We start from the raw sequence: 10,101 nt of genomic DNA, 5'->3' as shown, positions 1-10,101 counted from the left end.
ATTCCACATTCCATTCCACATTCCTTTCCATTTCATTCCATGTTCCACTCCACTTTGTATTCCTTTCCATTCCACTTTCCATTCCGCATTACATTTTACATTCCATTCCTCGTTCCATTTCTTGTTCCATTCCACATTCCATTGCATTCCATTCCACGTACCATACCACATTCCAAACCATCCCATTCCATGATCCACTCCATTCCGTTCCACGTTCCATTCCACATTCCATTCCGTTCCATTCCACATTCCATTCCACATTCCTTTCCACATTCCATTCCATTCCCTTCCACATTCCATTCCACATTCCATTCAACATTCCGTTCCACTTTCCATCCCATTCCTCTCCACATTCCATTCCAAGTTCCATTCCACGTCCATTCCACGTTCCATTCCATTCCATTCCACATTTCATTCCACTTTCCATTCCATTCAATTCGACGTTCCATTCCAAATTCCATTTCAGATTCCATTCGAAGTTCTCTTCCACATTCCATTCCATGTTCCATTCCATTCAAGTACCAATCCACATTTCGTTTCATTCTATTCCACGTTCCATTCCACATTCCATTCCAGTACACTGCACATTCCATTCCACATTCCATTCCACTTTGCATTCCATTCCATTCCATGTTCCATTCCACTTTCAATTAGACTTTCCATTCCACGTTAAATTCCACTTTCCATCACATTCCATTCCACGTTCCGTTCCACGTTCCATTCCAATTTCCATTCCAAGTTTCTTTCCACGTTCCATTCCACGTTCCATTCCACGTTCCATTCCACATTCCATTCCACGTTCCATTCCACGATCCATTCCACATTCCATTCCATTATATTTCACGTTCCATTCCACATTCCGTTCCACGTTCCACTCGAAATTCCATTCCACGTTCCACTCCACGTTCCATTCCATTCCATTCTACTCCACATTCCATTCCATTCCATTCCACATTCCATTGCTTTCCATTCCACATTCCATTGCTTTCCATTCCACATTCCATTCCACATTCCATTCCATGATACATTCCGTTCCATTCCACATTCCATTCCGGTTTCCCTTCCATTTTCCATTCCATTCCATTCCACATTCCACTCCATATTCCATTACTTTTTTTTCCACATCCCATACCACATTCCATTCCATATTCCATTCCATTCCGTTCCGCTTTCCATTCCATTCCATTCCACCTTCCATTGCATTATATTCCACATTCCATTCCACATTCCATTCCAGGTTCCATTCCATTCAATTCCCTGTTCCATTCTACTTTCCATTAGACGTTCCATTCCATTCCATTCCACATTCCATTCTATGTTCTATGAGAGATTCCATTGCACGTTCCTTTCCACGTTCCATTCCATTGCATTCCACGTTGCATTCCATATTTCCTTCCATTCCATTCAACATTCCATTCCATTCCATTCAAGATTCCATTCCATTCCATTCCGCTTTCCATTCTACATTCCATTCTTTTCCATTCAAAATTCCATTCCACATTCCCTTTCACTTTCAATTACACATTCCATTCCATTCCGCATTCCATTCTGTTCCATTCCACATTCCATTCCACGTTCCATCCCAAGCTCCATTCAACTTTCCAATCCACATTCCATTCCATTCCATTCCACATTCCAATCCATTCCATCTGACATTCCATTTCACTTTCCATTCCATGTTCCATTACACGTTCCATTACACGTTCTATTCCATTGCATTCCACATAACATTCCGTTCCATTGCACATTTCATTCAACCTTCCATTTCATATTCCATTCCACATTTCAATACAGATTCCTTTCCATTCCATTCCACATCAAATTCCATTCCATTCCACTCTCAATTCCGTTCCTTTCCACATTCCAATCTTTCAACATTCCATTCCAACATTCCATTCCACTTCCCATTACATTCCATTACACATTCCATTCCACATTCCATTCCATTCCATTCCATTCCACATTCCAAACACATTCCTTTCTCCAATCCACATCATTCCATTCCACTTTCCATTCCACATTCCATTACATTCCATTCCACATTTCATTCCACATTACATTCCATTCAATTCCAGATTCCATTCCATTCCATCCGACATTCCCTTCCATGTTACGTTCCACATTCTTTTACACGTTCCATTACACGTTCCTTTCGATTGCATTCCCCGTTCCTTCCTTTCCGTTGCACATTTCATTCTGCGTTCCATTTCACATTCCATTCCACATTGCATTACACACTACTTTCAATTCCATTCCACATTCCATTCCATTCCATCTCACATTCCATTCCATTCCTTTCCACATTCCAATCGTTCCACATTCCATTCCACTTTCCATTCCATTCCATTCCACCTTACATTCCACGTTCCATTCCATGTTCCGTTACATTCCTCTCTACGTTCCAACCCACATTCCATTCCATTCCATTTCACTTTCCATTCGACATTCCATTCCAAATTCCATTCCACTTTCCATTCCGTTCCATTCCACATGTCATTCCACACTCCACTCCACATTCCATTCCACATTCCATTTAGCTCCGTTCCACATTCCATTCCACTTTCCATTCCACATTTCATTCCACAATTCATTCCATTCCATTCCACATTCCATTCCACATTCGTTTCTACAATCCATTCCACATTGCATTCCACATTCCATTCTACATTCCATTCCATTCGATACTGCATTCCACCCCATTCCAGATTCCATTCCATTCCATTCCAAATTCCATTCAATTCGACATCGCATTCCAATCCATTCCACATTCCATTCCATTCCATTCCACATTCCATTCCATTCCATTAAACTTTCCATTCCACGTTGCATTCCACGTTCCATTACATGTTCCATTCCACATTTCATTCCATTAATTTCCACTTTCGTTTAAACATTCCCTACCATATTCCTTTCCACATTACCTTCGTTGCATTCCACATTCCATTCCACATTCCATTCCACATTCCATTCCATTCCTTTCCACATCCCATTCCACATTCAATTCAACATTCCATTCCAAATTCCATTGCATTCCATTCCACATTCCATTCCACGTTCCAACGGATGTTCCATTTCACATTCCATTCCATTCCCTTCCACGATCCATTCCATTCCATTCCACGTTCCATTCCATTCCATTCCATTCCATTACACATTGCAATTCCTTACATTCCACTTTCCATTCCACATTCCATTCCACATTCCAACCATTCCATTCCACATTCCATTACACGTTCCATTCCATTACATTCGGCGTTCCATTGGACGTTCCATTCCACATTCCATTTCACATTACATTCTACATTCCATTCTACATTCTATTACCTTCCATCCCACATTCCATTCCACGTTCCATTCCATTAGATTCCACATTCCATTCCACATTCAATTCCACGTTCCATTGCACGTTTCTTTCCACGCTTCTTTCCATATTCCTTTCCATTCCATTCTATATTCCATACCATTCCTTTCCATTCCATTCCACAATCCATTCCATTCCATTCCACATTGCATTTCATTCCATTCCACATTCCACTCCATTCCATTCCATTCCATTCCACATTCCATTCCATTCCATTCCATTCCTTTCCATTCCACATTCCACATTCCACATTCCAATCTTTCAACATTCCATTCCAACATTCCATTCCACATTCCATTCCATTCCATTCCACATTCCATTCCACAATCCATTCCATTCCATTCCCCAATCCACTCCATTCCATTCCACTTTCCATTCCACATTCCATTCCATTCCATTCCACATTCCATTCCATCCGACATTTCATTCCACGTTCCGTTGCACGTTCCTTTCCACGTTCAATTGCACGTTCCATTTCACGATTCTTTCCACGTTCCTTTCCATATTCCTTTCCATTGCATTCTATATTCCACACCATTCTTTCCGTTACATTCGACAATCCATTCCATTCCATTCCACATAGCATTCCATTCCATTCCACATTGCATTCCATTCCACTCCACATTCCATTCAACATTCCACTCAACATACCATTCCACATTCCGTTCCATTCCTTTCCTTATTCGATTAACCATTCCATTGCTTTGCATTCCACATTCCTTTCCATTCCACTCCACATTCCTTTCCACGTTCCATTCCATTGCATTCCAAATTCCATTCCATTCCATTTCACATTTCTTTCCTTTCCATTCCATTCCACATTGCATTCCATTCCACATTCCATTCCAATCCATTGCATTCTCCATTCCATTCCATTCCATCCGTCATTCCTATAAACATTGACTACCATTCCGCATTCCATTCCATTCCATTCCACATTCCATGCAATTTCATTCAATTCCATTGCAATTTCCTTTCAAATTGCATTCCATTCCATTCCACATTCCACACTGTTCCATTCCACATTCCTTTCCATTCCATTCCACGTTCCATTCCATTCCTTTACACTTTACATTCCGTGCTTTTCCACTATCCACTCCATTCCTTTCCACGTTCGTTCCCATTCCATTCCACATTTCATTCCATTCCTTTCCACATTATATTCCATTCTTTTCCAGTATCCACTCCATTCATTTCCACGTTCCTTTCCATTCCATTCCACATTCCGTTTCATTCCATTCCACTCCATTCCACCTTCCATTCCATTCCATTCCACATTCCATTCCATTCCACATTCCATTCCATTCCATTACACATTTCATTCAATTCCATTCCACATTCCATTCACTACCATTCCCTTCCATTCCACATTCCATACAATTCCATTCCACATTCCATTCCATTCCACATTCCATTCCATTCCATTCCACATTACATTCAGTTCCATTCCACATTCCATTCCGTTACTTTCCACATTCCTGTCCCTTCCATTCCTCATTCGCTTCCATTCCTTTCAATTCCATTCCTTTCCACATTTCATTCCATTCCATTGCAATCCATTCCTCATTCCATTACACGTTCCATTCCATTCCAATCCATTCCACATTCCATTATACATTCCATTCAATTCCACATTACACTCCATTCCATTTGATTCCATTCTACATTCCATTCAACTCCATTCCATCCCACATTGCATTCCATTCCATTCCTCTTTCCATTCCATTCCATTTCACTTTCCATTACATTCCATTCCATTCCACATTCCACTCCATGCCATTCTGCATTCCATTCTGATCCAATCCATTCCACATTCATTTACATTCCAATCCAAATTACATTGCATTCCATTCAAATTCCACATTCCATTCCACCTTCAATTGAACGTTCCATTCCGCTTTCCATTCCACATTCCATTCCATTTCATTCCACATTCCATTCGACTTTGCATTCCATATTCAATTCCATTCCATTCTACATTTCAATCGATTGCATTACACATTCCATTCCATTAAATTCCATTCCACATTCCATTCCATTCCATTCCGCATTCCATTCAATTCCACTCCGTTGCACATTCCATTCCCCTTTCCATTCAAATTCACTTTCCAATTCCATTCCATTCCATTCCACATTCCATTCCATTCCATTCCATTCCATCCCACATTCCATTACATTCCATTTCACATTCCATTCCATTCCATTCCATTCCATTCCACATTCCATTCCATTCCACATTCCATTCCATTCCATTCCACATTCCATTCCATTCCATTCCATTCCATTCCACATTCCATTCCATTGCATTCCACATTCCATGCCATTCCATTCCTTTCCATTCTGCATTGCATTCCATTCCATTCCATTCCACATTCCATTCAAATCTATTTCGCATTGCATTCCTTTCCATTCCACATTCCATTCCATTCCATTCCATTCCTCATTTAATTCCATATTCCAATCCATTCCATTCCACACTCCATTCCATTCTATTCCATTCCACATTCCATTACATTTGATTGCATTCCACATTCCTTTCCATTCCACTCAACATTCCATTCCGCATCCCTTCACTCTTTCCATTGCATTCCATTCCAGATTCCATTCCATTCCATTCCACATTCCATTCCACTTTCCATTCCAATCCATTCCACTTTCCATTCTAAATTCCATGACACATTAAATTCCTTTCCTTCCACATTCCATTCCATTCCATCCAATATATCATTCCATTGAATTCCACATTCCATTCCACGTTCCATTCCAGTCCATTCCACTTTCCATTCCACGTTCCATCCCACATTCCATTCAACATTTCATTCATCATTCCATTCCATTCCATTCCACGTTCCATTCCAACCCATTCCACCTTCCATTCCACATTCCATTCCTTTGCATTTCACGTTACATTCCACATTGAATTCCACATTCCATTCCACATTACATTCCACTTTACATTCCATTATATTCCACAATGCATTCTACATTCCACTCCACACTCCATTCCATTCCATTTCACGTTCCATTCCACGTTCCATTCCACATTCCAATCCACATTCCATTCCTTTGCATTTCACGTTACATTACACATTGAATTCCATATTCCTTTACACATTCCATTCCGTTCCATTGCACATTCCATTACACATTGCATTCCATATTCCACTCAACATTCCATTCCATTCCATTCCACATAACATTCCGTTATATTCCACATTGCATTCCACATTCCACACCACATTCCATTCCATTCCATTTCATATTCGTTTCCACTCGTTTCCACTTTAAATTCCATTCCATTCCACATTCCATTCCATTCCATTCCACATTCCATTCCACATTCCATTCCTTTCCATTTCACATTCCATTCCACATTAAATTACATTTCATTCCACATTCCATTCCATATTCCATTCCATTCCGTTCCACATTCCATTCAACATTCCATTGAACTTTCCATTAAATTCCATTGCATTACATTCCACGTTCCATTTCATACCATTCCACTTTCCATTCCATGTTCCATTTCACATTCCATTCCTCATTCTGTTTCACCCTCCATTCCATTCTATTCCATTCCGCATTCCATTCTACATTTCATTCCACATTCCATTCCATTCCATTCAACTTTCGATTTCACGTTCCATTAAATTCCGTTGCATTCCATTCCACGTTCCACTTCATTCCATTCCACATTCCATTCCACGTTCCATTTCACATTCCATTCCTCATTCCTTTTCAGACTCCATTCCATTCCATTGCATTCCGCATTCCATTCTAAATTTCATTCCAAATTCCATTCCATTCCATTCCACGTTCCATTCCATTCCATTCCATTCCACTTTCCACTCCACATTCCTTCCCACATTCCATTCCACATTCCATTCCTTTCCATTCCATATTCCATTGAAAATTCCTTTCCACATTCCTTTGCACGTATCATTGCATTCCATTCCACATTCCATTCCATTCAATTCCACATTCCATTCCACATTCCATTCCATTCCATTCCATTACACTTTCCATTACACATTCCATTCTACGTTCCATTACATTCTATTGCACGTTCCATCACATATCCCATTCCATTCCATTCCACATTCAATTCCACATTCCATTCCATTCCATTCCAGATTCTATTCCACATTTCATTCCACATTCCATTCCGTTCCATTAAACATTCCATTCCACATTCCATTCCACATTCCTTTCCACGTTGCATTCCACATTCCATTCCGTTCCATTCCACATTCCATTCTACAATTCATTCCACATTCCATTCCATTCCATTCCACATTACATTCCAAATTCCATTCTTTTCGATTCCACTTTCCATTCCGTTCCATTCCACATTCCATTCCATTGCATTCCACATTCCATTCTATTCCTTTCAACATTGCATTCTATTCAACTACATTCCACAATTCATTTAATTCCATTCAATTCCACAATTCATTTCATTCCATTCAATTCCACATTCCATTATGTTCCTTTCAAAATTGCATTCTATTCCATTGCACATTGCATTCCATTCCATCACATTCCACATTCAAATCCATTCCATTCCAGATTCAAATCCATTCCATTCCACATTCCATTCCTTTCCATTCAATTCCACATTCTATTCCATTCCATTCCATTCCACATTCCATTGCTTTCCATTCCACTTCCATTCCATTCCCTTCCGCATTGTATACATTTCCATTCCATTCAACATTGCATTCCATTCCACTCCATTCCACATTGCATTTGATTCCATTCCACATTCCATTGCATTCCATTCCACATTGCATTCCATGCCACGTTGCACTCCATTCCATTCCTTTCCACATTCCATTCCACATTCATTTCCGTTCCATTCAACATTCCTTTCTAAATTTCATTCCATTCCCTTCCGCATTCCATTCCACATTCTATTCCATTCCGTTCCACATTCCATTCCACATTGCACCGAATTCCATTCCATTTTTCACTCCATTCCATTTCATTCCATTACACATTCAATTCCATTCCATTCCATATTCCATTCAATTCCATTCCACATTCCATTCCATTTCATTCCATTCCACATTCCATTCCACATTCCAATGCATTCCACACCACACTCAATTCCATTCCATTCCAGATTCCATACCATTCGATTCCAGTTTCCATTCCATTCCATACCACATTCAATTCCATTCCATTGCAATTTCAATTTCACTCCATTTCATTCCATATCCCATTCCATTCCATTCCACATTCCTTTCTATTCAATTCCATTGCATTCTACATTCCATTCCATTCCACTTTCCATTCCATTCCATTCCATTCCACAATCCATTCCATTCCATTACACATTGCATTCCGTTGCATTACACATTCCATTCCATTCCAAATTCCTTTCCATTCCATCCCATTCCATTCCACATTCCATTCCTTTCCATTCCATATTCCATTCCATTCCTTTCCAATCCAGATTCCATTCCATGCCATTCCATTCGACGATCCTTTCATATTCCATTCAACATTCCATTCCATTCCATTCCTCATTCCATTCAACATTCCGTTCCATTGCATTCCACTTTGCATTCCACATTCCCTTCCACATTCCATTCCTTTCCATTCCACGTTCCATTCTATTCCATTCCATGTTCTATTCCATTCCATTTCAAGTTCCATTCCATGGCACCTTCCATTCCATTGCATTCCACGATCCATTGCACGTTCCACTCCACTTACTTTTCCACATTCCTTTCATTCCATTCCACGTTCCATTCCTCATTCCACTCCACATTCCATTCCATTACATTCCACATTCCATTCCGCGTTCCATTCCCCTCCATTCCACTTTCCATTACATTCTACTTTCCATTCCTTTCCATTCTGCATTCCATTCCATTCCTTTCCACGTTCCCTTCCATTCCATTCCCCATTCCATTCCATTCCATTCCACGACCAATTCCAATTTATATTCCACGTTGCATTCCACTTTCCATTACACGTTCCTTTCCGTTCCATTCCATGTTTCATCACTTATTCCATTCTACATTCAATTCCACATTCCCTTCCATATTCCATTCCATTCCTTTCCACATTCCCTTCCATATTCCATTCCATTCCTTTCCACATTCCTTATCATTCCCTTCCACATTCCATTCCATTCCATTCCACATTCCATTCAATTCAATTCCACACTACTTTCCTTGTTCAATACCATGCTTCATTGCCCGTTCGATTCCACATGCCGTTCCACTTTCCACTCCATGTTCTATTCCAATCCATTCCACATTCCATTTGATTATATTCCGCATTCCATTCCACATTCCAATCCATTCCATTCCAAATTCCATTCCACATTTCATTCCATTCCAATCTACATTCAATTCCATTCCATTCCATATTACATTCCACATTCTTTCCATTCCATTTCATATTCCATTCCAGATGACATTCCATTCCATTCCATTCCACATTCCATTATAGTCCACATTCCATTCCATTACATACCACATTCCATTCCATTCCACATTACATTCCTTCCATTCAAGTTTCCATTCCATACCATTCCATTCCACATTACATTCCATTCCATTTCACATTCCATTCCATACCATTCCTTTCCTCATTCCAGTCCATTCCATTCCACATTCCATTCCATTCCCTTCTTCGTTCAATTCCACATTCCATTCCATTTCATGCGACATGCCATTCCATTCCATTCCGCATTCCATTCCACATTCCATTTCATTCCATTGCAC

Source organism: Pongo abelii, chromosome 14, assembly GCF_028885655.2.
Source record: "Pongo abelii isolate AG06213 chromosome 14, NHGRI_mPonAbe1-v2.0_pri, whole genome shotgun sequence".
NCBI classification, from domain to species: Eukaryota; Metazoa; Chordata; class Mammalia; order Primates; family Hominidae; genus Pongo; species Pongo abelii.
The sequence above is the reverse complement of the archived record's forward strand: the minus strand, read 5'-3'. Positions refer to the sequence as shown.